The sequence below is a fragment of the Scyliorhinus torazame genome, chromosome 15, assembly GCF_047496885.1.
Source record: "Scyliorhinus torazame isolate Kashiwa2021f chromosome 15, sScyTor2.1, whole genome shotgun sequence".
NCBI classification, from domain to species: domain Eukaryota; kingdom Metazoa; phylum Chordata; class Chondrichthyes; order Carcharhiniformes; family Scyliorhinidae; genus Scyliorhinus; species Scyliorhinus torazame.
The window spans coordinates 1692960-1719568 of record NC_092721.1 but is presented as its reverse complement, the minus strand read 5'-3'; positions in this window follow the sequence as shown (position 1 = coordinate 1719568).

The window sequence follows — 26609 nt, the reverse complement described above, 5'->3', positions numbered from 1 at the left end:
TCGTTTCGCTGCCTTTCACCCTCTTTCTTCTCGTTTCGCTCTCTTTGACCCTCCTTCGTCTCGTTTCACTCTCTTTCACCCTCCTTCCTCTCGTTTCGATCTCTTTCACCCACCTTCATCTCGTTTCACTCTCTTTCAACCTCCTTCGCCTCGTTTCGCTCTCTTTCATCCTCGTTTGTCTCGTCTCTTTCACCCTTCTTCGACTCGTTTCACTCTCTTTCACCCTCCTTCGTCTCGTTTCGCTCTCTTTCACCCTCCTTCGTCTCGTTTCGCTCTCTTTCACCCTCCTTCATCTCGTTTCGGTCTCTTTCACCCTCCTTCGTCTCGTTTCGGTCTATTTCACCCTCCTTCGCCTCGTTCCGCTCTCTTTCACCCTCCTTCGACTGCTTTCGCTCTCTTTCACCCTCCTTCGTCTCGTCTCGCTCTCTTTCACCCTCCTTCATCTCGTTTCGCTCTCTTCCACCCTCCTTCGTCTCGTTTCGCTCTCTTTCACCCTCCTTCCTCTCGTTTCGCTCTCTTTCACCCTCCTTCGTCTCGTTTCGCTCTCTTTCACCCTCCTTCGTCTCGTTTCGCTCTCTTTCACCCTCCTTCATCTCGTTTCGCTGTCTTTCACCCTCCTTCGTCTCGTTTCGCTCTCTTTCACCCTCCTTCGTCTCGTTTCGCTCTCTTTCACCCTCCTTCGTCTCGTTTCGCTCTCTTTCACCCTCCTTCGTCTCGTTTCGCTCTCTTTCACCCTCCTTCGTCTCGTTTCGCTCTCTTTCACCCTCCTTCGTCTCGTTTCGCTCTCTTTCACCCTCCTTCGTCTCGTTTCGCTTTCTTTCACCCTCCTTCGTCATGTTCCGTTCTCTTTCACCCTCCTTCGTCTCGTTCCGCTCTCTTTCACCCTCCTTCGTCTCGTTTCGCTCTCTTTCACCCTCCTTCGTCTCGTTTCACTCTCTTTCACCCTCCTTCATCTCGTTTCGCCCTCTTTCACCCTCCTTCGTCTCGTTTCAGCCTCTTTCACCCTCCTTCGTCTCGTTTCGCTCTCTTTCACCCACCTTCGTCTCGTTTCGCTCTCTTTCACCCTCCTTTGTCTCGTTTCGCTCTCTTTCACCCTCCTTCGTCTCGTTCCGCTCTCTTTCACCCTCCTTCGTCTCGTTTCGCTCTCTTTCACCCTCCTTCGTCTCGTTTCGCTCTCTTTCACCCTGCTTCCTCTCGTTTCGCTCTCTTTCACACTCCTTCGTCTCGTTTCGCTCTCTTTCACCCTCCTTCGTCTCGTTCCGTTCTCTTTCACCCTCCTTCGTCTCGTTTCGCTCTCTTTCACCCTCCTTCGTCTCGTTTCGCTGTCTTTCACCCTCCTCCATCTCGTTTCGCTCTCTTTCACCCTCCTTCATCTCGTTTCGCTCTCTTTCACCCTCCTTCGTCTCGTTTCGCTCTCTTTCACCCTCCTTCGTCTCGTTTCGCTCTCTTTCACCCTCCTTCGTCTCGTTTCGCTCTCTTTCACCCTCCTTCGTCTCGTTTCGCTCTCTTTCACCCTCCTTCGTCTCGTTTCGCTTTCTTTCACCCTCCTTCGTCTTGTTCCGTTCTCATTCACCCTCCTTCGTCTCGTTCCGCTCTCTTTCACACTCCTTCATCTCGTTTCGCTCTCTTTCACCCTCCTTCGTCTCTTTTCACTCTCTTTCACCCTCCTTCATCTCGTTTCGCCCTCTTTCACCCTCCTTCGTCTCGTTTCACCCTCTTTCACCCACCTTCGTCTCGTTTCGTTCTCTTTCACCCTCCTTCGTCTCGTTGCGCTCTCTTTCACCCTCCTTCGTCTTGTTCCGCTCTCTTTCACCCTCCTTCGTCTCTTTCCGTTCTCTTTCACCCTCCTTCGACTCCTTTCGCTCTCTTTCACCCTCCTTCGACTCGTTTTGCTCTCTTTCACCCTCCTTCATCTCGTTTCGCTCTCTTTCACCCTACTTCATCTCGTTTCGCTCTCTTTCACCCTACTTCATCTCGTTTCGCTCTCTTTCACCCTCCTTCGTCTCGTTTCGCTCTCTTTCACCCTCCTTCGTCTCGTTTCGCTCTCTTTCACCCTCCTTCGTCTCGTTTCGCTCTCTTTCACCCTCCTTCGTCTCGTTTCGCTCTCTTTCACCCTCCTTCGTCTCGTTTCGCTCTCTTTCACCCTCCTTCGTCTCGTTTCGCTTTCTTTCACCCTCCTTCGTCTTGTTCCATTCTCTTTCACCCTCCTTCGTCTCGTTCCGCTCTCTTTCACCCTCCTTCGTCTCGTTTCGCTCTCTTTCACCCTCCTTCGTCTCGTTTCACTCTCTTTCACCCTCCTTCATCTCGTTTCGCCCTCTTTCACCCTCCTTCGTCTCGTTTCACCCTCTTTCACCCTCCTTCGTCTCGTTTCGCTCTCTTTCACCCTCCTTCGTCTCGTTTCGCTCTCTTTCACCCTCCTTCGTCTCGTTTCGCTTTCTTTCACCCTCCTTCGTCTTGTTCCGTTCTCATTCACCCTCCTTCGTCTCGTTCCGCTCTCTTTCACCCGCCTTCGTCTCGTTTCGCTCTCTTTCACCCACCTTCGTCTCGTTTCACTCTCTTTCACCCTCCTTCATCTCGTTTCGCCCTCTTTCACCCTCGTTCGTCTCGTTTCACCCTCTTTCACCCTCCTTCGTCTCGTTTCGCTCTCTTTCACCCACCTTCGTCTCGTTTCGCTCTCTTTCACCCTCCTTCGTCTCGTTTCGCTCTCTTTCACCCTCCTTCGTCTCGTTCCGCTCTCTTTCACCCTCCTTCGTCTCGTTCCGTTCTCTTTCACCCTCCTTCGACTCCTTTCGCTCTCTTTCACCCACCTTCGACTCGTTTTGCTCTCTTTCACCCTCCTTCATCTCGTTTCGCTCTCTTTCACCCTACTTCATCTCGTTTCGCTCTCTTTCACCCTCCTTCGTCTCGTTTCGCTCTATTTCACCCTCCTTCGTCTCGTTTCGCTCTCTTTCACCCTCCTTCGTCTCGTTTCGCTCTCTTTCACCCTCCTTCGTCTCGTTTCGCTCTCTTTCACCCTCCTTCGTCTCGTTTCGCTTTCTTTCACCCTCCTTCGTCTTGTTCCGTTCTCTTTCACCCTCCTTCGTCTCGTTTCGCTGCCTTTCACCCTCTTTCTTCTCGTTTCGCTCTCTTTGACCCTCCTTCGTCTCGTTTCACTCTCTTTCACCCTCCTTCCTCTCGTTTCGATCTCTTTCACCCACCTTCATCTCGTTTCACTCTCTTTCAACCTCCTTCGCCTCGTTTCGCTCTCTTTCATCCTCGTTTGTCTCGTCTCTTTCACCCTTCTTCGACTCGTTTCACTCTCTTTCACCCTCCTTCGTCTCGTTTCGCTCTCTTTCACCCTCCTTCGTCTCGTTTCGCTCTCTTTCACCCTCCTTCATCTCGTTTCGGTCTCTTTCACCCTCCTTCGTCTCGTTTCGGTCTATTTCACCCTCCTTCGCCTCGTTCCGCTCTCTTTCACCCTCCTTCGACTGCTTTCGCTCTCTTTCACCCTCCTTCGTCTCGTCTCGCTCTCTTTCACCCTCCTTCATCTCGTTTCGCTCTCTTCCACCCTCCTTCGTCTCGTTTCGCTCTCTTTCACCCTCCTTCCTCTCGTTTCGCTCTCTTTCACCCTCCTTCGTCTCGTTTCGCTCTCTTTCACCCTCCTTCGTCTCGTTTCGCTCTCTTTCACCCTCCTTCATCTCGTTTCGCTGTCTTTCACCCTCCTTCGTCTCGTTTCGCTCTCTTTCACCCTCCTTCGTCTCGTTTCGCTCTCTTTCACCCTCCTTCGTCTCGTTTCGCTCTCTTTCACCCTCCTTCGTCTCGTTTCGCTCTCTTTCACCCTCCTTCGTCTCGTTTCGCTCTCTTTCACCCTCCTTCATCTCGTTTCGCTCTCTTTCACCCTCCTTCGTCTCGTTTCGCTTTCTTTCACCCTCCTTCGTCATGTTCCGTTCTCTTTCACCCTCCTTCGTCTCGTTCCGCTCTCTTTCACCCTCCTTCGTCTCGTTTCGCTCTCTTTCACCCTCCTTCGTCTCGTTTCACTCTCTTTCACCCTCCTTCATCTCGTTTCGCCCTCTTTCACCCTCCTTCGTCTCGTTTCAGCCTCTTTCACCCTCCTTCGTCTCGTTTCGCTCTCTTTCACCCACCTTCGTCTCGTTTCGCTCTCTTTCACCCTCCTTTGTCTCGTTTCGCTCTCTTTCACCCTCCTTCGTCTCGTTCCGCTCTCTTTCACCCTCCTTCGTCTCGTTTCGCTCTCTTTCACCCTCCTTCGTCTCGTTTCGCTCTCTTTCACCCTGTTTCCTCTCGTTTCGCTCTCTTTCACACTCCTTTGTCTCGTTTCGCTCTCTTTCACCCTCCTTCGTCTCGTTCCGTTCTCTTTCACCCTCCTTCGTCTCGTTTCGCTCTCTTTCACCCTCCTTCGTCTCGTTTCGCTGTCTTTCACCCTCCTCCATCTCGTTTCGCTCTCTTTCACCCTCCTTCATCTCGTTTCGCTCTCTTTCACCCTCCTTCGTCTCGTTTCGCTCTCTTTCACCCTCCTTCGTCTCGTTTCGCTCTCTTTCACCCTCCTTCGTCTCGTTTCGCTCTCTTTCACCCTCCTTCGTCTCGTTTCGCTCTCTTTCACCCTCCTTCGTCTCGTTTCGCTTTCTTTCACCCTCCTTCGTCTTGTTCCGTTCTCATTCACCCTCCTTCGTCTCGTTCCGCTCTCTTTCACACTCCTTCATCTCGTTTCGCTCTCTTTCACCCTCCTTCGTCTCTTTTCACTCTCTTTCACCCTCCTTCATCTCGTTTCGCCCTCTTTCACCCTCCTTCGTCTCGTTTCACCCTCTTTCACCCACCTTCGTCTCGTTTCGTTCTCTTTCACCCTCCTTCGTCTCGTTGCGCTCTCTTTCACCCTCCTTCGTCTTGTTCCGCTCTCTTTCACCCTCCTTCGTCTCTTTCCGTTCTCTTTCACCCTCCTTCGACTCCTTTCGCTCTCTTTCACCCTCCTTCGACTCGTTTTGCTCTCTTTCACCCTCCTTCATCTCGTTTCGCTCTCTTTCACCCTACTTCATCTCGTTTCGCTCTCTTTCACCCTACTTCATCTCGTTTCGCTCTCTTTCACCCTCCTTCGTCTCGTTTCGCTCTCTTTCACCCTCCTTCGTCTCGTTTCGCTCTCTTTCACCCTCCTTCGTCTCGTTTCGCTCTCTTTCACCCTCCTTCGTCTCGTTTCGCTCTCTTTCACCCTCCTTCGTCTCGTTTCGCTCTCTTTCACCCTCCTTCGTCTCGTTTCGCTTTCTTTCACCCTCCTTCGTCTTGTTCCATTCTCTTTCACCCTCCTTCGTCTCGTTCCGCTCTCTTTCACCCTCCTTCGTCTCGTTTCGCTCTCTTTCACCCTCCTTCGTCTCGTTTCACTCTCTTTCACCCTCCTTCATCTCGTTTCGCCCTCTTTCACCCTCCTTCGTCTCGTTTCACCCTCTTTCACCCTCCTTCGTCTCGTTTCGCTCTCTTTCACCCTCCTTCGTCTCGTTTCGCTCTCTTTCACCCTCCTTCGTCTCGTTTCGCTTTCTTTCACCCTCCTTCGTCTTGTTCCGTTCTCATTCACCCTCCTTCGTCTCGTTCCGCTCTCTTTCACCCGCCTTCGTCTCGTTTCGCTCTCTTTCACCCACCTTCGTCTCGTTTCACTCTCTTTCACCCTCCTTCATCTCGTTTCGCCCTCTTTCACCCTCCTTCGTCTCGTTTCACCCTCTTTCACCCTCCTTCGTCTCGTTTCGCTCTCTTTCACCCACCTTCGTCTCGTTTCGCTCTCTTTCACCCTCCTTCGTCTCGTTTCGCTCTCTTTCACCCTCCTTCGTCTCGTTCCGCTCTCTTTCACCCTCCTTCGTCTCGTTCCGTTCTCTTTCACCCTCCTTCGACTCCTTTCGCTCTCTTTCACCCTCCTTCGACTCGTTTTGCTCTCTTTCACCCTCCTTCATCTCGTTTCGCTCTCTTTCACCCTACTTCATCTCGTTTCGCTCTCTTTCACCCTCCTTCGTCTCGTTTCGCTCTATTTCACCCTCCTTCGTCTCGTTTCGCTCTCTTTCACCCTCCTTCGTCTCGTTTCGCTCTCTTTCACCCTCCTTCGTCTCGTTTCGCTCTCTTTCACCCTCCTTCGTCTCGTTTCGCTCTCTTTCACCCTCCTTCGTCTCGTTTCGCTTTCTTTCACCCTCCTTCGTCTTGTTCCGTTCTCTTTCACCCTCCTTCGTCTCGTTCCGCTCTCTTTCACCCTCCTTCGTCTCGTTTCGCTCTCTTTCACCCTCCTTCGTCTCGTTTCACTCTCTTTCACCCTCCTTCATCTCGTTTCGCCCTCTTTCACCCTCCTTCGTCTCGTTTCACCCTCTTTCACCCTCCTTCGTCTCGTTTCGCTCACTTTCACCCAGCTTCGTCTCGTTTCGCTCTCTTTCAGCCTCCTTCGTCTCGTTTCGCTCTCTTTCACCCTCCTTCGTCTCGTTCCGCTCTCTTTCACCCTCCTTCGTCTCGTTCCGTTCTCTTTCACCCTCCTTCGACTCCTTTCGCTCTCTTTCACCCTCCTTCGACTCGTTTTGCTCTCTTTCACCCTCCTTCGTCTCGTTTCGCTCTCTTTCACCCTACTTCATCTCGTTTCGCTCTCTTTCACCCTCCTTCATCTCGTTCCGCTCTCTTTCACCCTCCATGTCTCGCTACGCACTTTTTCACCCTCCTTCGTCTCGTTTCGCTCTCTTTGACCCTCCTTCATCTCGTTTTGCTCTCTTTGACACTCCTTCGTCTCGTTTATCTCTCTTTCACACTCGTCCCTCTCGTTTCTCTCTCTTTCACCCTCCTTCGTCTCGTTTCGCCCTATTTCAGCCTCCTTCATCTCGTTTCGCTCTCTTTCACCCTCCTGCATCTCGTTTCGCTGTCTTTCACCCTCCTTCGTCTCGTTTCGCTCTCTTTCACCCTCCTTCGTCTCGTTTCGCTCTCTTTCACCCTCCTTCGTCTCGTTTCGCTCTCTTTCACCCTCCTTCGTCTCGTTTCGCTCTCTTTCACCCTCCTTCGTCTCGTTCCGTTCTCTTTCACCCTCCTTCGTCTCGTTTCGCTCTCTTTCACCCTCCTTCGTCTCGTTTCGCTGTCTTTCGCCCTCCTTCGTCTCGTTTCGCTCTCTTTCACCCTCCTTCGTCTCGTTTCGCTCTCTTTCACCCTCCTTCGTCTCGTTTCGCTCTCTTTCACCCACCTTCGTCTCGTTTCGCTCTCTTTCACCCTCCTTCGTCTCGTTTCGCTCTCTTTCACCCCCCTTCGTCTCGTTTCGCTCTCTTTCACCCTCCTTCGTCTCGTTCCGTTCTCTTTCACCCTCCTTCGACTCCTTTCGCTCTTTTTCACCCTCCTTCGTCTCCTTTCGCTCTCTTTCACCCTCCTTCGTCTCGTTTCGCTCTCTTTCACCCCCTTCGACTCGTTTCGCTCTCTTTCGCCCTCCTTCGTCTCGTTTCGCTCTCTTTCACCCTCCTTCCTCTCGTTTCGCTCTCTTTGACCCTCCTTCGTCTCGTTTCACTATCTTTCACCATCCTTCCTCTCGTTTCGATCTCTTTCACCCACCTTCATCTCGTTTCGCTCTCTTTCAACCTTCTTCGCCTCGTTACGCTCTCTATCATCCTCGTTTGTCTCGTTCAGCTCTTTTTCACCCTCCTTCGACTCGTTTCACTCTCTTTCACCCTCCTTCGTCTCGTTTCGCTCTCTGTCACCCTCCTTCGTCTCGTTTCGCTCTCTTTCACCATCCTTCATCTCGTTTCGGTCTCTTTCACCCTCCTTCATCTCGTTTCAGTCTCTTTCACCCTCCTTCGCCTCGTTCCGCTCTCTTTCACCCTCCTTTACTCCTTTCGCTCTCTTTCACCCTCCTTCGTCTCGTTTCGCTCTCTTTCACCCTCCTTCGTCTCGTTTCGCTCTCTTCCACCCTCCTTCGTCTCGTTCCGTTCTCTTTCACCCTCCTTCGACTCCTTTCGCTCTTTTTCACCCTCCTTCGACTCCTTTCGCTCTCTTTCACCCTCCTTCGTCTCGTTTCGCTCTCTTTCACCCTCCTTCGTCTCGTTTCGCTCTCTTTCGCCCTCCTTCGTCTCGTTTCACTATCTTTCACCATCCTTCCTCTCGTTTCGATCTCTTTCACCCACCTTCATCTCGTTTCGCTCTCTTTCAACCTCCTTCGCCTCGTTACGCTCTCTATCATCCTCGTTTGTCTCGTTCAGCTCTTTTTCACCCTCCTTCGACTCGTTTCACTCTCTTTCACCCTCCTTCGTCTCGTTTCGCTCTCTTTCACCCTCCTTCGTCTCGTTTCGCTCTCTTTCACCCTCCGTCGTCTCGTTTCGCTCTCTTTCACCCTCCTTCGTCTCGTTTCAGTCTCTTTCACCCTCCTTCGCCTCGTTCCGCTCTCTTTCACCCTCCTTCGACTCCTTTCGCTCTCTTTCACCCTCCTTCGTCTCGTTTCGCTCTCTTTCACCCTCCTTCGTCTCGTTTCGCTCTCTTCCACCCTCCTTCGTCTCGTTTCGCTCTCTTTCACCCTCCTTCCTCTCGTTTCGCTCTCTTTCACCCTCCTTCGTCTCGTTTCGCTCTCTTTCACCCTCCTTCGTCTCGTTTCGCTCTCTTTCACCCTCCTTCGTCTCGTTTCGCTGTCTTTCACCCTCCTTCGTCGCGTTTCGCTCTCTTTCACCCTCCTTCGTCTCGTTTCGCTCTCTTTCACCCTCCTTCGTCTCGTTTCGCTCTCTTTCACCCTCCTTCGTCTCGTTTCGCTCTCTTTCACCCTCCTTCGCCTCGTTTCGCTCTCTTTCACCCTCCTTCGTCTCGTTTCGCTCTCTTTCCCCCTCCTTCGTCTCGTTTCGCTCTCTTTCACCCTCCTTTGTCTCGTTGCGCTCTCTTTCACCCTCCTTCGTCTCGTTCCGTTCTCTTTCACCTTCCTTCGTCTCGTTCCGCTCTCTTTCACCCTCCTTCGTCTCGTTTCGGTCTCTTTCACCCTCCTTCGTCTCGTTTCACTCTCTTTCACCCTCCTTCATCTCGTTTCACCCTCTTTCACCCTCCTTCGTCTCGTTTCGCTCTTTTTCACCCTTCTTCGTCTCGTTTCGCTCTCTTTCACCCTCCTTCGTCTCGTTCCGTTCTCTTTCACCCTCCTTTACACCTTTCGCTCTCTTTCACCCTCCTTCGTCTCGTTTCGCTCTCTTTCACCCTCCTTCGTCTCGTTTCGCTCTCTTCCACCCTCCTTCGTCTCGTTCCGTTCTCTTTCACCCTCCTTCGACTCCTTTCGCTCTTTTTCACCCTCCTTCGACTCCTTTCGCTCTCTTTCACCCTCCTTCGTCTCGTTTCGCTCTCTTTCGCCCTCCTTCGTCTCGTTTCGCTCTCTTTCACCCTCCTTCCTCTCGTTTCGCTCTCTTTGACCCTCCTTCGTCTCGTTTCACTATCTTTCACCATCCTTCCTCTCGTTTCGATCTCTTTCACCCACCTTCATCTCGTTTCGCTCTCTTTCAACCTCCTTCGCCTCGTTACGCTCTCTATCATCCTCGTTTGTCTCGTTCAGCTCTTTTTCACCCTCCTTCGACTCGTTTCACTCTCTTTCACCCTCCTTCGTCTCGTTTCGCTCTCTTTCACAATCCTTCGTCTCGTTTCGCTCTCTTTCACCCTCCGTCGTCTCGTTTCGCTCTCTTTCACCCTCCTTCGTCTCGTTTCAGTCTCTTTCACCCTCCTTCGGCTCGTTCCGCTCTCTTTCACCCTCCTTCGACTCCTTTCGCTCTCTTTCACCCTCCTTCGTCTCGTTTCGCTCTCTTTCACCCTCCTTCGTCTCGTGTCGCTCTCTTCCACCCTCCTTCGTCTCGTTTCGCTCTCTTTCACCCTCCTTCCTCTCGTTTCGCTCTCTTTCACCCTCCTTCGTCTCGTTTCGCTCTCTTTCACCCTCCTTCGTCTCGTTTCGCTCTCTTTCACCCTCCTTCGTCTCGTTTCGCTGTCTTTCACCCTCCTTCGTCTCGTTTCGCTCTCTTTCACCCTCCTTCGTCTCGTTTCGCTCTCTTTCACCCTCCTTCGTCTCGTTTCGCTCTCTTTCACCCTCCTTCGTCTCGTTTCGCTCTCTTTCACCCTCCTTCGCCTCGTTTCGCTCTCTTTCACCCTCCTTCGTCTCGTTTCGCTCTCTTTCCCCCTCCTTCGTCTCGTTTCGATCTCTTTCACCCTCCTTTGTCTCGTTTCGCTCTCTTTCACCCTCCTTCATCTCGTTCCGTTCTCTTTCACCTTCCTTCGTCTCGTTCCGCTCTCTTTCACCCTCCTTCGTCTCGTTTCGCTCTCTTTCACCCTCCTTCGTCTTGTTTCACTCTCTTTCACCCTCCTTCATCTCGTTTCACCCTCTTTCACCCTCCTTCATCTCGTTTCGCTCTCTTTCACCCTTCTTCGTCTCGTTTCGCTCTCTTTCACCCTCCTTCGTCTCGTTCCGTTCTCTTTCACCCTCCTTCGACTCCTTTCGCTCTCTTTCACCCTCCTTCGACTCGTTACGCTCTCTTTCACCCTACTTCGTCTCGTTTCGCTCTCTTTCACCCTCCTTCATCTCGTTCCGCTCTCTTTCACCCTCCATGTCTCGCTACGCACTTTTTCACCCTCCTTCGTCTCGTTTCGCTCTCTTTGACCCTCCTTCATCTCGTTTCGCTCTCTTTGACACTCCTTCGTCTTGTTTATCTCTCTTTCACCCTCGTCCCTCTCGTTTCGCTCTCTTTCACACTCCTTCATCTCGTTTCGCCCTATTTCACCCTCCTTCGTCTTGTTTCGCTCTCTTTCACCCTCCTTCGTCTCGTTTCGCTCTCTTTCACCCTCCTTCGTCTCGTTTTGCTCTCTGCCACCCTCCTTCGTCTCGTTTCGCTCTCTTTCACTCTCGTTTCGCTCTCTTTCACCCTCCTTCGTCTCGTTTCGCTCTCTTTCACCCTCCTTCGTCTCGTTTCGCTCTCTTTCACCCTCCTTCGTCTCGTTTCGCTCTCTTTCACCCTCCTTCGTCTCGTTTCGCTCTCTTTCACCCTCCTTCGTCTCGTTTCGCTCTCTTTCACCCTCCTTCGTCTCGTTTCGCTCTCTTTCAACCTCCTTCGTCTCGTTTCGCTCTCTTTCACCCTCCTTCGTCTCGTTTCGCTCTCATTCACCCTCCTTCGTCTCGTTTCGTTCTTTTTCACACTCCTTCGTCTCGTTCCGTTCTCTTTCACCCTCCTTCGTCTCGTTTCGCTCTCTTTCACCCTCCTTCGTCTCGTTTCGCTGTCTTTCACCCTCCTTCGTCTCGTTTCGCTCTCTTTCACCCTCCTTCGTCTCGTTTCGCTCTCTTTCAGCCTCCTTCACCTCGTTCCGCTCTCTTTCACCCTCCTTTACTCCTTTCGCTCTCTTTCACCCTCCTTCGTCTCGTTTCGCTCTCTTTCACCCTCCTTCGTCTCGTTTCGCTCTCTTCCACCCTCCTTCGTCTCGTTCCGTTCTCTTTCACCCTCCTTCGACTCCTTTCGCTCTTTTTCACCCTCCTTCGACTCCTTTCGCTCTCTTTCACCCTCCTTCGTCTCGTTTCGCTCTCTTTCACCCTCCTTCGTCTCGATTCGCTCTCTTTCTTCCTCCTTCGTCTCGTTTCGCTCTCTTTCACCCTCCTTCCTCTCGTTTCGCTCTCTTTGACCCTCTTTTGTCTCGTTTCACTATCTTTCACCATCCTTCCTCTCGTTTCGATCTCTTTCACCCACCTTCATCTCGTTTCGCTCTCTTTCAACCTCCTTCGCCTCGTTACGCTCTCTATCATCCTCGTTTGTCTCGTTCAGCTCTTTTTCACCCTCCTTCGACTCGTTTCACTCTCTTTCACCCTCCTTCGTCTCGTTTCGCTCTCTTTCACTCTCCTTCGTCTCGTTTCGCTCTCTTTCACCCTCCTTCGTCTCGTTTCGCTTTCTTTCACCCTCCTTCGTCATGTTCCGTTCTCTTTCACCCTCCTTCGGCTCGTTCCGCTCTCTTTCACCCTCCTTCGTCTCGTTTCGCTCTCTTTCACCCTCCTTCGTCTCGTTTCACTCTCTTTCACCCTCCTTCATCTCGTTTCGCCCTCTTTCACCCTCCTTCGTCTCGTTTCAGCCTCTTTCACCCTCTTTCGTCTCGTTTCGCTCTCTTTCACCCACCTTCATCTCGTTTCGCTCTCTTTCACCCTCCTTTGTCTCGTTTCGCTCTCTTTCACCCTCCTTCGTCTCGTTCCGCTCTCTTTCACCCTCCTTCGTCTCGTTTCGCTCTCTTTCACCCTCCTTCGTCTCGTTTCGCTCTCTTTCACCCTGCTTCGTCTCGTTTCGCTCTCTTTCACACTCCTTCGTCTCGTTTCGCTCTCTTTCACCCTCCTTCGTCTCGTTCCGTTCTCTTTCACCCTCCTTCGTCTCGTTTCGCTCTCTTTCACCCTCCTTCGTCTCGTTTCGCTGTCTTTCACCCTCCTCCATCTCGTTTCGATCTCTTTCACCCACCTTCATCTCGTTTCGCTCTCTTTCAACCTCCTTCGCCTCGTTACGCTCTCTATCATCCTCGTTTGTCTCGTTCAGCTCTTTTTCACCCTCCTTCGACTCGTTTCACTCTCTTTCACCCTCCTTCGTCTCGTTTCGCTCTCTTTCACTCTCCTTCGTCTCGTTTCGCTCTCTTTCACCCTCCTTCGTCTCGTTTCGCTTTCTTTCACCCTCCTTCGTCATGTTCCGTTCTCTTTCACCCTCCTTCGTCTCGTTCCGCTCTCTTTCACCCTCCTTCGTCTCGTTTCGCTCTCTTTCACCCTCCTTCGTCTCGTTTCACTCTCTTTCACCCTCCTTCATCTCGTTTCGCCCTCTTTCACCCTCCTTCGTCTCGTTTCAGCCTCTTTCACCCTCTTTCGTCTCGTTTCGCTCTCTTTCACCCACCTTCGTCTCGTTTCGCTCTCTTTCACCCTCCTTTGTCTCGTTTCGCTCTCTTTCACCCTCCTTCGTCTCGTTCCGCTCTCTTTCACCCTCCTTCGTCTCGTTTCGCTCTCTTTCACCCTCCTTCGTCTCGTTTCGCTCTCTTTCACCCTGCTTCGTCTCGTTTCGCTCTCTTTCACACTCCTTCGTCTCGTTTCGCTCTCTTTCACCCTCCTTCGTTTTGTTCCGTTCTCTTTCACCCTCCTTCGTCTCGTTTCGCTCTCTTTCACCCTCCTTCGTCTCGTTTCGCTGTCTTTCACCCTCCTCCATCTCGTTTCGCTCTCTTTCACCCTCCTTCATCTCGTTTTGCTCTCTTTCACCCTCCTTCGTCTCGTTTCGCTCTCTTTCACCCTCCTTCGTCTCGTTTCGCTCTCTTTCACCCTCCTTCGTCTCGTTTCGCTCTCTTTCACACTCCTTCGTCTCGTTTCGCTCTCTTTCACCCTCCTTCGTCTCGTTTCGCTTTCTTTCACCCTCCTTCGTCTTGTTCCGTTCTCATTCACCCTCCTTCGTCTCGTTCCGCTCTCTTTCACACTCCTTCATCTCGTTTCGCTCTCTTTCACCCTCCTTCGTCTCTTTTCTCTCTCTTTCACCCTCCTTCATCTCGTTTCGCCCTCTTTCACCCTCCTTCGTCTCGTTTCACCCTCTTTCACCCACCTTCGTCTCGTTTCGCTCTCTTTCACCCTCCTTCGTCTCGTTCCGCTCTCTTTCACCCTCCTTCGTCTCTTTCCGTTCTCTTTCACCCTCCTTCGACTCCTTTCGCTCTCTTTCACCCTCCTTCGACTCGTTTTGCTCTCTTTCACCCTCCTTCATCTCGTTTCGCTCTCTTTCACCCTACTTCATCTCGTTTCGCTCTCTTTCACCCTACTTCATCTCGTTTCGCTCTCTTTCACCCTCCTTCGTCTCGTTTCGCTCTCTTTCACCCTCCTTCGTCTCGTTTCGCTCTCTTTCACCCTCCTTCGTCTCGTTTCGCTCTCTTTCACCCTCCTTCGTCTCGTTTCGCTCTCTTTCACCCTCCTTCGTCTCGTTTCGCTCTCTTTCACCCTCCTTCGTCTCGTTTCGCTTTCTTTCACCCTCCTTCGTCTTGTTCCATTCTCTTTCACCCTCCTTCGTCTCGTTCCGCTCTCTTTCACCCTCCTTCGTCTCGTTTCGCTCTCTTTCACCCTCCTTCATCTCGTTTCACTCTCTTTCACCCTCCTTCATCTCGTTTCGCCCTCTTTCACCCTCCTTCGTCTCGTTTCACCCTCTTTCACCCTCCTTCGTCTCGTTTCGCTCTCTTTCACCCTCCTTCGTCTCGTTTCGCTCTCTTTCACCCTCCTTCGTCTCGTTTCGCTTTCTTTCACCCTCCTTCGTCTTGTTCCGTTCTCATTCACCCTCCTTCGTCTCGTTCCGCTCTCTTTCACCCTCCTTCGTCTCGTTTCGCTCTCTTTCACCCACCTTCGTCTCGTTTCACTCTCTTTCACCCTCCTTCATATCGTTTCGCCCTCTTTCACCCTCCTTCGTCTCGTTTCACCCTCTTTCACCCTCCTTCGTCTCGTTTCGCTCTCTTTCACCCACCTTCGTCTCGTTTCGCTCTCTTTCACCCTCCTTCGTCTCGTTTCGCTCTCTTTCACCCTCCTTCGTCTCGTTCCGCTCTCTTTCACCCTCCTTCGTCTCGTTCCGTTCTCTTTCACCCTCCTTCGACTCCTTTCGCTCTCTTTCACCCTCCTTCGACTCGTTTTGCTCTCTTTCACCCTCCTTCATCTCGTTTCGCTCTCTTTCACCCTACTTCATCTCGTTTCGCTCTCTTTCACCCTACTTCATCTCGTTTCGCTCTCTTTCACCCTCCTTCGTCTCGTTTCGCTCTACTTCACCCTCCTTTGTCTCGTTTCGCTCTCTTTCACCCTCCTTCGTCTCGTTTCGCTCTCTTTCACCCTCCTTCGTCTCGTTTCGCTCTCTTTCACCCTCCTTCGTCTCGTTTCGCTCTCTTTCACCCTCCTTCGTCTCGTTTCGCTTTCTTTCACCCTCCTTCGTCTTGTTCCGTTCTCTTTCACCCTCCTTCGTCTCGTTCCGCTCTCTTTCACCCTCCTTCGTCTCGTTTCGCTCTCTTTCACCCTCCTTCGTCTCGTTTCACTCTCTTTCACCCTCCTTCATCTCGTTTCGCCCTCTTTCACCCTCCTTCGTCTCGTTTCACCCTCTTTCACCCTCCTTTGTCTCGTTTCGCTCACTTTCACCCAGCTTCGTCTCGTTTCGCTCTCTTTCACCCTCCTTCGTCTCGTTTCGCTCTCTTTGACCCTCCTTCATCTCGTTTTGCTCTCTTTGACACTCCTTCGTCTCGTTTATCTCTCTTTCACACTCGTCCCTCTCGTTTCTCTCTCTTTCACCCTCCTTCGTCTCGTTTCGCCCTATTTCAGCCTCCTTCATCTCGTTTCGCTCTCTTTCACCCTCCTGCATCTCGTTTCGCTGTCTTTCACCCTCCTTCGTCTCGTTTCGCTCTCTTTCACCCTCCTTCGTCTCGTTTCGCTCTCTTTCACCCTCCTTCGTCTCGTTTCGCTCTCTTTCACCCTCCTTCGTCTCGTTTCGCTCTCTTTCACCCTCCTTCGTCTCGTTTCGCTCTCTTTCACCCTCCTTCGTCTCGTTTCGCTCTCTTTCACCCTCCTTCGTCTCGTTCCGTTCTCTTTCACCCTCCTTCGTCTCGTTTCGCTCTCTTTCACCCTCCTTCGTCTCGTTTCGCTGTCTTTCGCCCTCCTTCGTCTCGTTTCGCTCTCTTTCACCCTCCTTCGTCTCGTTTCGCTCTCTTTCACCCTCCTTCGTCTCGTTTCGCTCTCTTTCACCCACCTTCGTCTCGTTTCGCTCTCTTTCACCCTCCTTCGTCTCGTTTCGCTCTCTTTCACCCCCCTTCGTCTCGTTTCGCTCTCTTTCACCCTCCTTTGTCTCGTTCCGTTCTCTTTCACCCTCCTTCGACTCCTTTCGCTCTTTTTCACCCTCCTTCGTCTCCTTTCGCTCTCTTTCACCCTCCTTCGTCTCGTTTCGCTCTCTTTCACCCCCTTCGTCTCGTTTCGCTCTCTTTCGCCCTCCTTCGTCTCGTTTCGCTCTCTTTCACCCTCCTTCCTCTCGTTTCGCTCTCTTTGACCCTCCTTCGTCTCGTTTCACTATCTTTCACCATCCTTCCTCTCGTTTCGATCTCTTTCACCCACCTTCATCTCGTTACCGCTCTCTTTCAACCTTCTTCGCCTCGTTACGCTCTCTATCATCCTCGTTTGTCTCGTTCAGCTCTTTTTCACCCTCCTTCGACTCGTTTCACTCTCTTTCACCCTCCTTCGTCTCGTTTCGCTCTCTGTCACACTCCTTCGTCTCGTTTCGCTCTCTTTCACCCTCCTTCATCTCGTTTCGGTCTCTTTCACCCTCCTTCGTCTCGTTTCAGTCTCTTTCACCCTCCTTCGCCTCGTTCCGCTCTCTTTCACCCTCCTTTACTCCTTTCGCTCTCTTTCCCCCTCCTTCGTCTCGTTTCGCTCTCTTTCATCCTCCTTCGTCTCGTTTCGCTCTCTTCCACCCTCCTTCGTCTCGTTTCGTTCTCTTTCACCCTCCTTCGACTCCTTTCGCTCTTTTTCACCCTCCTTCGACTCCTTTCGCTCTCTTTCACCCTCCTTCGTCTCGTTTCGCTCTCTTTCACCCTCCTTCGTCTCGTTTCGCTCTCTTTCGCCCTCCTTCGTCTCGTTTCACTATCTTTCACCATCCTTCCTCTCGTTTCGATCTCTTTCACCCACCTTCATCTCGTTTCGCTCTCTTTCAACCTCCTTCGCCTCGTTACGCTCTCTATCATCCTCGTTTGTCTCGTTCAGCTCTTTTTCACCCTCCTTCGACTCGTTTCACTCTCTTTCACCCTCCTTCGTCTCGTTTCGCTCTCTTTCACCCTCCTTCGTCTCGTTTCGCTCTCTTTCACCCTCCGTCGTCTCGTTTCGCTCTCTTTCACCCTCCTTCGTCTCGTTTCAGTCTCTTTCACCCTCCTTCGCCTCGTTCCGCTCTGTTTCACCCTCCTTCGACTCCTTTCGCTCTCTTTCACCCTCCTTCGTCTCGTTTCGCTCTCTTTCACCCTCCTTCGTCTCGTTTCGCTCTCTTCCACCCTCCTTCGTCTCGTTTCGCTCTCTTTCACCCTCCTTCCTCTCGTTTCGCTCTCTTTCACCCTCCTTCGTCTCGTTTCGCTCTCTTTCACCCTCCTTCGTCTCGTTTCGCTCTCTTTCACCCTCCATCGTCTCGTTTCGCTGTCTTTCACCCTCCTTCGTCGCGTTTCGCTCTCTTTCACCCTCCTTCGTCTCGTTTCGCTCTCTTTCACCCTCCTTCGTCTCGTTTCGCTCTCTTTCACCCTCCTTCGTCTCGTTTCGCTCTCTTTCACCCTCCTTCGCCTCGTTTCGCTCTCTTTCACCCTCCTTCGTCTCGTTTCGCTCTCTTTCCCCCTCCTTCGTCTCGTTTCGCTCTCTTTCACCCTCCTTTGTCTCGTTGCGCTCTCTTTCACCCTCCTTCGTCTCGTTCCGTTCTCTTTCACCTTCCTTCGTCTCGTTCCGCTCTCTTTCACCCTCCTTCGTCTCGTTTCGGTCTCTTTCACCCTCCTTCGTCTCGTTTCACTCTCTTTCACCCTCCTTCATCTCGTTTCACCCTCTTTCACCCTCCTTCGTCTCGTTTCGCTCTTTTTCACCCTTCTTCGTCTCGTTTCGCTCTCTTTCACCCTCCTTCGTCTCGTTCCGTTCTCTTTCACCCTCCTTTACACCTTTCGCTCTCTTTCACCCTCCTTCGTCTCGTTTCGCTCTCTTTCACCCTCCTTCGTCTCGTTTCGCTCTCTTCCACCCTCCTTCGTCTCGTTCCGTTCTCTTTCACCCTCCTTCGACTCCTTTCGCTCTTTTTCACCCTCCTTCGACTCCTTTCGCTCTCTTTCACCCTCCTTCGTCTCGTTTCGCTCTCTTTCGCCCTCCTTCGTCTCGTTTCGCTCTCTTTCACCCTCCTTCCTCTCGTTTCGCTCTCTTTGACCCTCCTTCGTCTCGTTTCACTATCTTTCACCATCCTTCCTCTCGTTTCGCTCTCTTTCACCCACCTTCATCTCGTTTCCCTCTCTTTCAACCTCCTTCGCCTCGTTACGCTCTCTATCATCCTCGTTTGTCTCGTTCAGCTCTTTTTCACCCTCCTTCGACTCGTTTCACTCTCTTTCACCCTCCTTCGTCTCGTTTCGCTCTCTCTCACAATCCTTCGTCTCGTTTCGCTCTCTTTCACCCTCCGTCGTCTCGTTTCGCTCTCTTTCACCCTCCTTCGTCTCGTTTCGGTCTCTTTCACCCTCCTTCGCCTCGTTCCGCTCTCTTTCACCCTCCTTCGACTCCTTTCGCTCTCTTTCACCCTCCTTCGTCTCGTTTCGCTCTCTTTCACCCTCCTTCGTCTCGTGTCGCTCTCTTCCACCCTCCTTCGTCTCGTTTCGCTCTCTTTCACCCTCCTTCCTCTCGTTTCGCTCTCTTTCACCCTCCTTCGTCTCGTTTCGCTCTCTTTCACCCTCCTTCGTCTCGTTTCGCTCTCTTTCACCCTCCTTCGTCTCGTTTCGCTGTCTTTCACCCTCCTTCGTCTCGTTTCGCTCTCTTTCACCCTCCTTCGTCTCGTTTCGCTCTCTTTCACCCTCCTTCGTCTCGTTTCGCTCTCTTTCACCCTCCTTCGTCTCGTTTCACCCTCTTTCACCCTCCTTCGTCTCGTTTCGCTCTCTTTCACCCACCTTCGTCTCGTTTCGCTCTCTTTCACCCTCCTTCGTCTCGTTTCGCTCTCTTTCACCCTCCTTCGTCTCGTTCCGCTCTCTTTCACCCTCCTTCGTCTCGTTCCGTTCTCTTTCACCCTCCTTCGACTCCTTTCGCTGTCTTTCACCCTCCTTCGACTCGTTTTGCTCTCTTTCACCCTCCTTCATCTCGTTTCGCTCTCTTTCACCCTACTTCATCTCGTTTCGCTCTCTTTCACCCTACTTCATCTCGTTTCGCTCTCTTTCACCCTCCTTCGTCTCGTTTCGCTCTATTTCACCCTCCTTCGTCTCGTTTCGCTCTCTTTCACCCTCCTTCGTCTCGTTTCGCTCTCTTTCACCCTCCTTCGTCTCGTTTCGCTCTCTTTCACCCACCTTCGTCTCGTTTCGCTCTCTTTCACCCTCCTTCGTCTCGTTTCGCTCTCTTTCACCCTCCTTCGTCTCGTTCCGCTCTCTTTCACCCTCCTTCGTCTCGTTCCGTTCTCTTTCACCCTCCTTCGACTCCTTTCGCTGTCTTTCACCCTCCTTCGACTCGTTTTGCTCTCTTTCACCCTCCTTCATCTCGTTTCGCTCTCTTTCACCCTACTTCATCTCGTTTCGCTCTCTTTCACCCTACTTCATCTCGTTTCGCTCTCTTTCACCCTCCTTCGTCTCGTTTCGCTCTATTTCACCCTCCTTCGTCTCGTTTCGCTCTCTTTCACCCTCCTTCGTCTCGTTTCGCTCTCTTTCACCCTCCTTCGTCTCGTTTCGCTCTCTTTCACCCTCCTTCGTCTCGTTTCGCTCTCTTTCACCCTCCTTCGTCTCGTTTCGCTTTCTTTCACCCTCCTTCGTCTTGTTCCGTTCTCTTTCACCCTCCTTCGTCTCGTTCCGCTCTCTTTCACCCTCCTTCGTCTCGTTTCGCACTCTTTCACCCTCCTTCGTCTCGTTTCACTCTCTTTCACCCTCCTTCATCTCGTTTCGCCCTCTTTCACCCTCCTTCGTCTCGTTTCACCCTCTTTCACCCTCCTTCGTCTCGTTTCGCTCACTTTCACCCAGCTTCGTCTCGTTTCGCTCTCTTTCACCCTCCTTCGTCTCGTTTCGCTCTCTTTCACCCTCCTTCGTCTCGTTCCGCTCTCTTTCACCCTCCTTCGTCTCGTTCCGTTCTCTTTCACCCTCCTTCGACTCCTTTCGCTCTCTTTCACCCTCCTTCGACTCGTTTTGCTCTCTTTCACCCTCCTTCGTCTCGTTTCGCTCTCTTTCACCCTACTTCATCTCGTTTCGCTCTCTTTCACCCTCCTTCATCTCGTTCCGCTCTCTTTCACCCTCCATGTCTCGCTACGCACTTTTTCACCCTCCTTCGTCTCGTTTCGCTCTCTTTGACCCTCCTTCATCTCGTTTTGCTCTCTTTGACACTCCTTCGTCTCGTTTATCTCTCTTTCACACTCGTCCCTCTCGTTTCTCTCTCTTTCACCCTCGTTCGTCTCGTTTCGCCCTATTTCAGCCTCCTTCATCTCGTTTCGCTCTCTTTCACCCTCCTGCATCTCGTTTCGCTGTCTTTCACCCTCCTTCGTCTCGTTTCGCTCTCTTTCACCCTCCTTCGTCTCGTTTCGCTCTCTTTCACCCACCTTCGTCTCGTTTCGCTCTCTTTCACCCTCCTTCGTCTCGTTTCGCTCTCTTTCACCCCCCTTCGTCTCGTTTCGCTCTCTTTCACCCTCCTTCGTCTCGTTCCGTTCTCTTTCACCCTCCTTCGACTCCTTTCGCTCTTTTTCACCCTCCTTCGTCTCCTTTCGCTCTCTTTCACCCTCCTTCGTCTCGTTTCGCTCTCTTTCACCCCCTTCGTCTCGTTTCGCTCTCTTTCGCCCTCCTTCGTCTCGTTTCGCTCTCTTTCACCCTCCTTCCTCTCGTTTCGCTCTCTTTGACCCTCCTTCGTCTCGTTTCACTATCTTTCACCATCCTTCCTCTCGTTTCGATCTCTTTCACCCACCTTCATCTCGTTTCGCTCTCTTTCAACCTTCTTCGCCTCGTTACGCTCTCTATCATCCTCGTTTGTCTCGTTCAGCTCTTTTTCACCCTCCTTCGACTCGTTTCACTCTCTTTCACCCTCCTTCGTCTCGTTTCGCTCTCTGTCACCCTCCTTCGTCTCGTTTCGCTCTCTTTCACCCTCCTTCATCTCGTTTCGGTCTCTTTCACCCTCCTTCGTCTCGTTTCAGTCTCTTTCACCCTCCTTCGCCTCGTTCCGCTCTCTTTCACCCTCCTTTACTCCTTTCGCTCTCTTTCACCCTCCTTCGTCTCGTTTCGCTCTCTTTCACCCTCCTTCGTCTCGTTTCGCTCTCTTCCACCCTCCTTCGTCTCGTTTCGTTCTCTTTCACCCTCCTTCGACTCCTTTCGCTCTTTTTCACCCTCCTTCGACTCCTTTCGCTCTCTTTCACCCTCCTTCGTCTCGTTTCGCTCTCTTTCACCCTCCTTCGTCTCGTTTCGCTCTCTTTCGCCCTCCTTCGTCTCGTTTCACTATCTTCACCATCCTTCCTCTCGTTTCGATCTCTTTCACCCACCTTCATCTCGTTTCGCTCTCTTTCAACCTCCTTCGCCTCGTTACGCTCTCTATCATCCTCGTTTGTCTCGTTCAGCTCTTTTTCACCCTCCTTCGACTCGTTTCACTCTCTTTCACCCTCCTTCGTCTCGTTTCGCTCTCTTTCACCCTCCTTCATCTCGTTTCGCTCTCTTTCACCCTCCGTCGTCTCGTTTCGCTCTCTTTCACCCTCCTTCGTCTCGTTTCAGTCTCTTTCACCCTCCTTCGCCTCGTTCCGCTCTCTTTCACCCTCCTTCGACTCCTTTCGCTCTCTTTCACCCTCCTTCGTCTCGTTTCGCTCTCTTTCACCCTCCTTCGTCTCGTTTCGCTCTCTTCCACCCTCCTTCGTCTCGTTTCGCTCTCTTTCACCCTCCTTCCTCTCGTTTCGCTCTCTTTCACCCTCCTTCGTCTCGTTTCGCTCTCTTTCACCCTCCTTCGTCTCGTTTCGCTCTCTTTCACCCTCCATCGTCTCGTTTCGCTGTCTTTCACCCTCCTTCGTCGCGTTTCGCTCTCTTTCACCCTCCTTCGTCTCGTTTCGCTCTCTTTCACCCTCCTTCATCTCGTTTCGCTCTCTTTCACCCTCCTTCGTCTCGTTTCGCTCTCTTTCACCCTCCTTCGCCTCGTTTCGCTCTCTTTCACCCTCCTTCGTCTCGTTTCGCTCTCTTTCCCCCTCCTTCGTCTCGTTTCGCTCTCTTTCACCCTCCTTTGTCTCGTTGCGCTCTCTTTCACCCTCCTTCGTCTCGTTCCGTTCTCTTTCACCTTCCTTCGTCTCGTTCCGCTCTCTTTCACCCTCCTTCGTCTCGTTTCGGTCTCTTTCACCCTCCTTCGTCTCGTTTCACTCTCTTTCACCCTCCTTCATCTCGTTACACCCTCTTTCACCCTCCTTCGTCTCGTTTCGCTCTTTTTCACCCTTCTTCGTCTCGTTTCGCTCTCTTTCACCCTCCTTTACACCTTTCGCTCTCTTTCACCCTCCTTCGTCTCGTTTCGCTCTCTTCCACCCTCCTTCGTCTCGTTCCGTTCTCTTTCACCCTCCTTCGACTCCTTTCGCTCTTTTTCACCCTCCTTCGACTCCTTTCGCTCTCTTTCACCCTCCTTCGTCTCGTTTCGCTCTCTTTCGCCCTCCTTCGTCTCGTTTCGCTCTCTTTCACCCTCCTTCCTCTCGTTTCGCTCTCTTTGACCCTCCTTCATCTCGTTTCACTATCTTTCACCATCCTTCCTCTCGTTTCGATCTCTTTCACCCACCTTCATCTCGTTTCGCTCTCTTTCAACCTCCTTCGCCTCGTTACGCTCTCTATCATCCTCGTTTGTCTCGTTCAGCTCTTTTTCACCCTCCTTCGACTCGTTTCACTCTCTTTCACCCTCCTTCGTCTCGTTTCGCTCTCTTTCACAATCCTTCGTCTCGTTTCGCTCTCTTTCACCCTCCGTCGTCTCGTTTAGCTCTCTTTCACCCTCCTTCGTCTCGTTTCAGTCTCTTTCACCCTCCTTCGCCTCGTTCCGCTCTCTTTCACCCTCCTTCGACTCCTTTCGCTCTCTTTCACCCTCCTTCGTCTCGTTTCGCTCTCTTTCACCCTCCTTCGTCTCGTGTCGCTCTCTTCCACCCTCCTTCGTCTCGTTTCGCTCTCTTTCACCCTCCTTCCTCTCGTTTCGCTCTCTTTCACCCTCCTTCGTCTCGTTTCGCTCTCTTTCACCCTCCTTCGTCTCGTTTCGCTCTCTTTCACCCTCCTTCGTCTCGTTTCGCTGTCTTTCACCCTCCTTCGTCTCGTTTCGCTCTCTTTCACCCTCCTTCGTCTCGTTTCGCTCTCTTTCACCCTCCTTCGTCTCGTTTCGCTCTCTTTCACCCTCCTTCGTCTCGTTTCGCTCTCTTTCACCCTCCTTCGCCTCGTTTCGCTCTCTTTCACCCTCCTTCGTCTCGTTTCGCTCTCTTTCCCCCTCCTTCGTCTCGTTTCGCTCTCTTTCACCCTCCTTTGTCTCGTTGCGCTCTCTTTCACCCTCCTTCGTCTCGTTCCGTTCTCTTTCACCTTCCTTCGTCTCGTTCCGCTCTCTTTCACCCTCCTTCGTCTCGTTTCGCTCTCTTTCACCCTCCTTCGTCTTGTTTCACTCTCTTTCACCCTCCTTCATCTCGTTTCACCCTCTTTCACCCTCCTTCGTCTCGTTTCGCTCTCTTTCACCCTTCTTCGTCTCGTTTCGCTCTCTTTCACCCTCCTTCGTCTCGTTCCGTTCTCTTTCACCCTCCTTCGACTCCTTTCGCTCTCTTTCACCCTCCTTCGACTCGTTACGCTCTCTTTCACCCTACTTCATATCGTTTCGCTCTCTTTCACCCTCCTTCATCTCGTTCCGCTCTCTTTCACCCTCCATGTCTCGCTACGCACTTTTTCACCCTCCTTCGTCTCGTTTCGCTCTCTTTGACCCTCCTTCATCTCGTTTCGCTCTCTTTGACACTCCTTCGTCTTGTTTATCTCTCTTTCACCCTCGTCCCTCTCGTTTCGCTCTCTTTCACACTCCTTCATCTCGTTTCGCCCTATTTCACCCTCCTTCGTCTTGTTTCGCTCTCTTTCACCCTCCTTCGTCTCGTTTCGCTCTCTTTCACCCTCCTTCGTCTCGTTTCGCTCTCTGCCACCCTCCTTCGTCTCGTTTCGCTCTCTTTCACCCTCCTTCCTCTCGTTTCGCTCTCTTTCACCCTCCTTCGTCTCGTTTCGCTCTCTTTCACCCTCCTTCGTCTCGTTTCGCTCTCTTTCACCCTCCTTCGTCTCGTTTCGCTGTCTTTCACCCTCCTTCGTCTCGTTTCGCTCTCTTTCACCCTCCTTCGTCTCGTTTCGCTCTCTTTCACCCTCCTTCGTCTCGTTTCGCTCTCTTTCACCCTCCTTCATCTCGTTTCGCTCTCTTTCACCCTCCTTCGTCTCGTTTCGCTCTCTTTCACCCTCCTTCCTCTCGTTTCGCTCTCTTTGACCCTCCTTCGTCTCGTTTCACTATCTTTCACCATCCTTCCTCTCGTTTCGATCTCTTTCACCCACCTTCATCTCGTTTCGCTCTCTTTCAACCTCCTTCGCCTCGTTACGCTCTCTATCATCCTCGTTTGTCTCGTTCAGCTCTTTTTCACCCTCCTTCGACTCTTTTCACTCTCTTTCACCCTCCTTCGTCTCGTTTCGCTCTCTTTCACAATCCTTCGTCTCGTTTCGCTCTCTTTCACCCTCCGTCGTCTCGTTTCGCTCTCTTTCACCCTCCTTCGTCTCGTTTCAGTCTCTTTCACCCTCCTTCGCCTCGTTCCGCTCTCTTTCACCCTCCTTCGACTCCTTTCGCTCTCTTTCACCCTCCTTCGTCTCGTTTCGCTCTCTTTCACCCTCCTTCGTCTCGTGTCGCTCTCTTCCACCCTCCTTCGTCTCGTTTCGCTCTCTTTCACCCTCCTTCCTCTCGTTTCGCTCTCTTTCACCCTCCTTCGTCTCGTTTCGCTCTCTTTCACCCTCCTTCGTCTCGTTTCGCTCTCTTTCACCCTCCTTCGTCTCGTTTCGCTGTCTTTCACCCTCCTTCGTCTCGTTTCGCTCTCTTTCACCCTCCTTCGTCTCGTTTCGCTCTCTTTCACCCTCCTTCGTCTCGTTTCGCTCTCTTTCACCCTCCTTCGTCTCGTTTCGCTCTCTTTCACCCTCCTTCGCCTCGTTTCGCTCTCTTTCACCCTCCTTCGTCTCGTTTCGCTCTCTTTCCCCCTCCTTCGTCTCGTTTCGCTCTCTTTCACCCTCCTTTGTCTCGTTGCGCTCTCTTTCACCCTCCTTCGTCTCGTTCCGTTCTCTTTCACCTTCCTTCGTCTCGTTCCGCTCTCTTTCACCCTCCTTCGTCTCGTTTCGCTCTCTTTCACCCTCCTTCGTCTTGTTTCACTCTCTTTCACCCTCCTTCATCTCGTTTCACCCTCTTTCACCCTCCTTCGTCTCGTTTCACTCTCTTTCACCCTTCTTCGTCTCGTTTCGCTCTCTTTCACCCTCCTTCGTCTCGTTCCGTTCTCTTTCACCCTCCTTCGACTCCTTTCGCTCTCTTTCACCCTCCTTCGACTCGTTACACTCTCTTTCACCCTACTTCGTCTCGTTTCGCTCTCTTTCACCCTCCTTCATCTCGTTCCGCTCTCTTTCACCCTCCATGTCTCGCTACGCACTTTTTCACCCTCCTTCGTCTCGTTTCGCTCTCTTTGACCCTCCTTCATCTCGTTTCGCTCTCTTGGACACTCCTTCGTCTTGTTTATCTCTCTTTCACCCTCGTCCCTCTCGTTTCGCTCTCTTTCACACTCCTTCATCTCGTTTCGCCCTATTTCACCCTCCTTCGTCTTGTTTCGCTCTCTTTCACCCTCCTTCGTCTCGTTTCGCTCTCTTTCACCCTCCTTCGTCTCGTTTCGCTCTCTGCCACCCTCCTTCGTCTCGTTTCGCTCTCTTTCACCCTCCTTCCTCTCGTTTCGCTCTCTTTCACCCTCCTTCGTCTCGTTTCGCTCTCTTTCACCCTCCTTCGTCTCGTTTCGCTCTCTTTCACCCTCCTTCGTCTCGTTTCGCTGTCTTTCACCCTCCTTCGTCTCGTTTCGCTCTCTTTCACCCTCCTTCGTCTCGTTTCGCTCTCTTTCACCCTCCTTCGTCTCGTTTCGCTCTCTTTCACCCTCCTTCGTCTCGTTTCGCTCTCTTTCACCCTCCTTCGTCTCGTTTCGCTCTCTTTCACCCTCCTTCGTCTCGTTTCGCTCTCATTCACCCTCCTTCGTCTCGTTTCGCTCTTTTTCACACTCCTTCGTCTCGTTCCGTTCTCTTTCACCCTCCTTCGTCTCGTTTCGCTCTCTTTCACCCTCCTTCGTCTCGTTTCGCTGACTTTCACCCTCCTTCGTCTCGTTTCGCTCTCTTTCACCCTCCTTCGTCTCGTTTCGCTCTCTTTCAGCCTCCTTCACCTCGTTCCGCTCTCTTTCACCTTCCTTTACTCCTTTCGCTCTCTTTCACCCTCCTTCGTCTCGTTTCGCTCTCTTTCACCCTCCTTCGTCTCGTTTCGCTCTCTTCCACCCTCCTTCGTCTCGTTCCGTTCTCTTTCACCCTCCTTCGACTCCTTTCGCTCTTTTTCACCCTCCTTCGACTCCTTTCGCTCTCTTTCACCCTCCTTCGTCTCGTTTCGCTCTCTTTCACCCTCCTTCGTCTCGATTCGCTCTCTTTCTTCCTCCTTCGTCTCGTTTCGCTCTCTTTCACCCTCCTTCCTCTCGTTTCGCTCTCTTTGACCCTCTTTTGTCTCGTTTCACTATCTTTCACCATCCTTCCTCTCGTTTCGATCTCTTTCACCCACCTTCATCTCGTTTCGCTCTCTTTCAACCTCCTTCGCCTCGTTACGCTCTCTATCATCCTCGTTTGTCTCGTTCAGCTCTTTTTCACCCTCCTTCGACTCGTTTCACTCTCTTTCACCCTCCTTCGTCTCGTTTCGCTCTCTTTCACTCTCCTTCGTCTCGTTT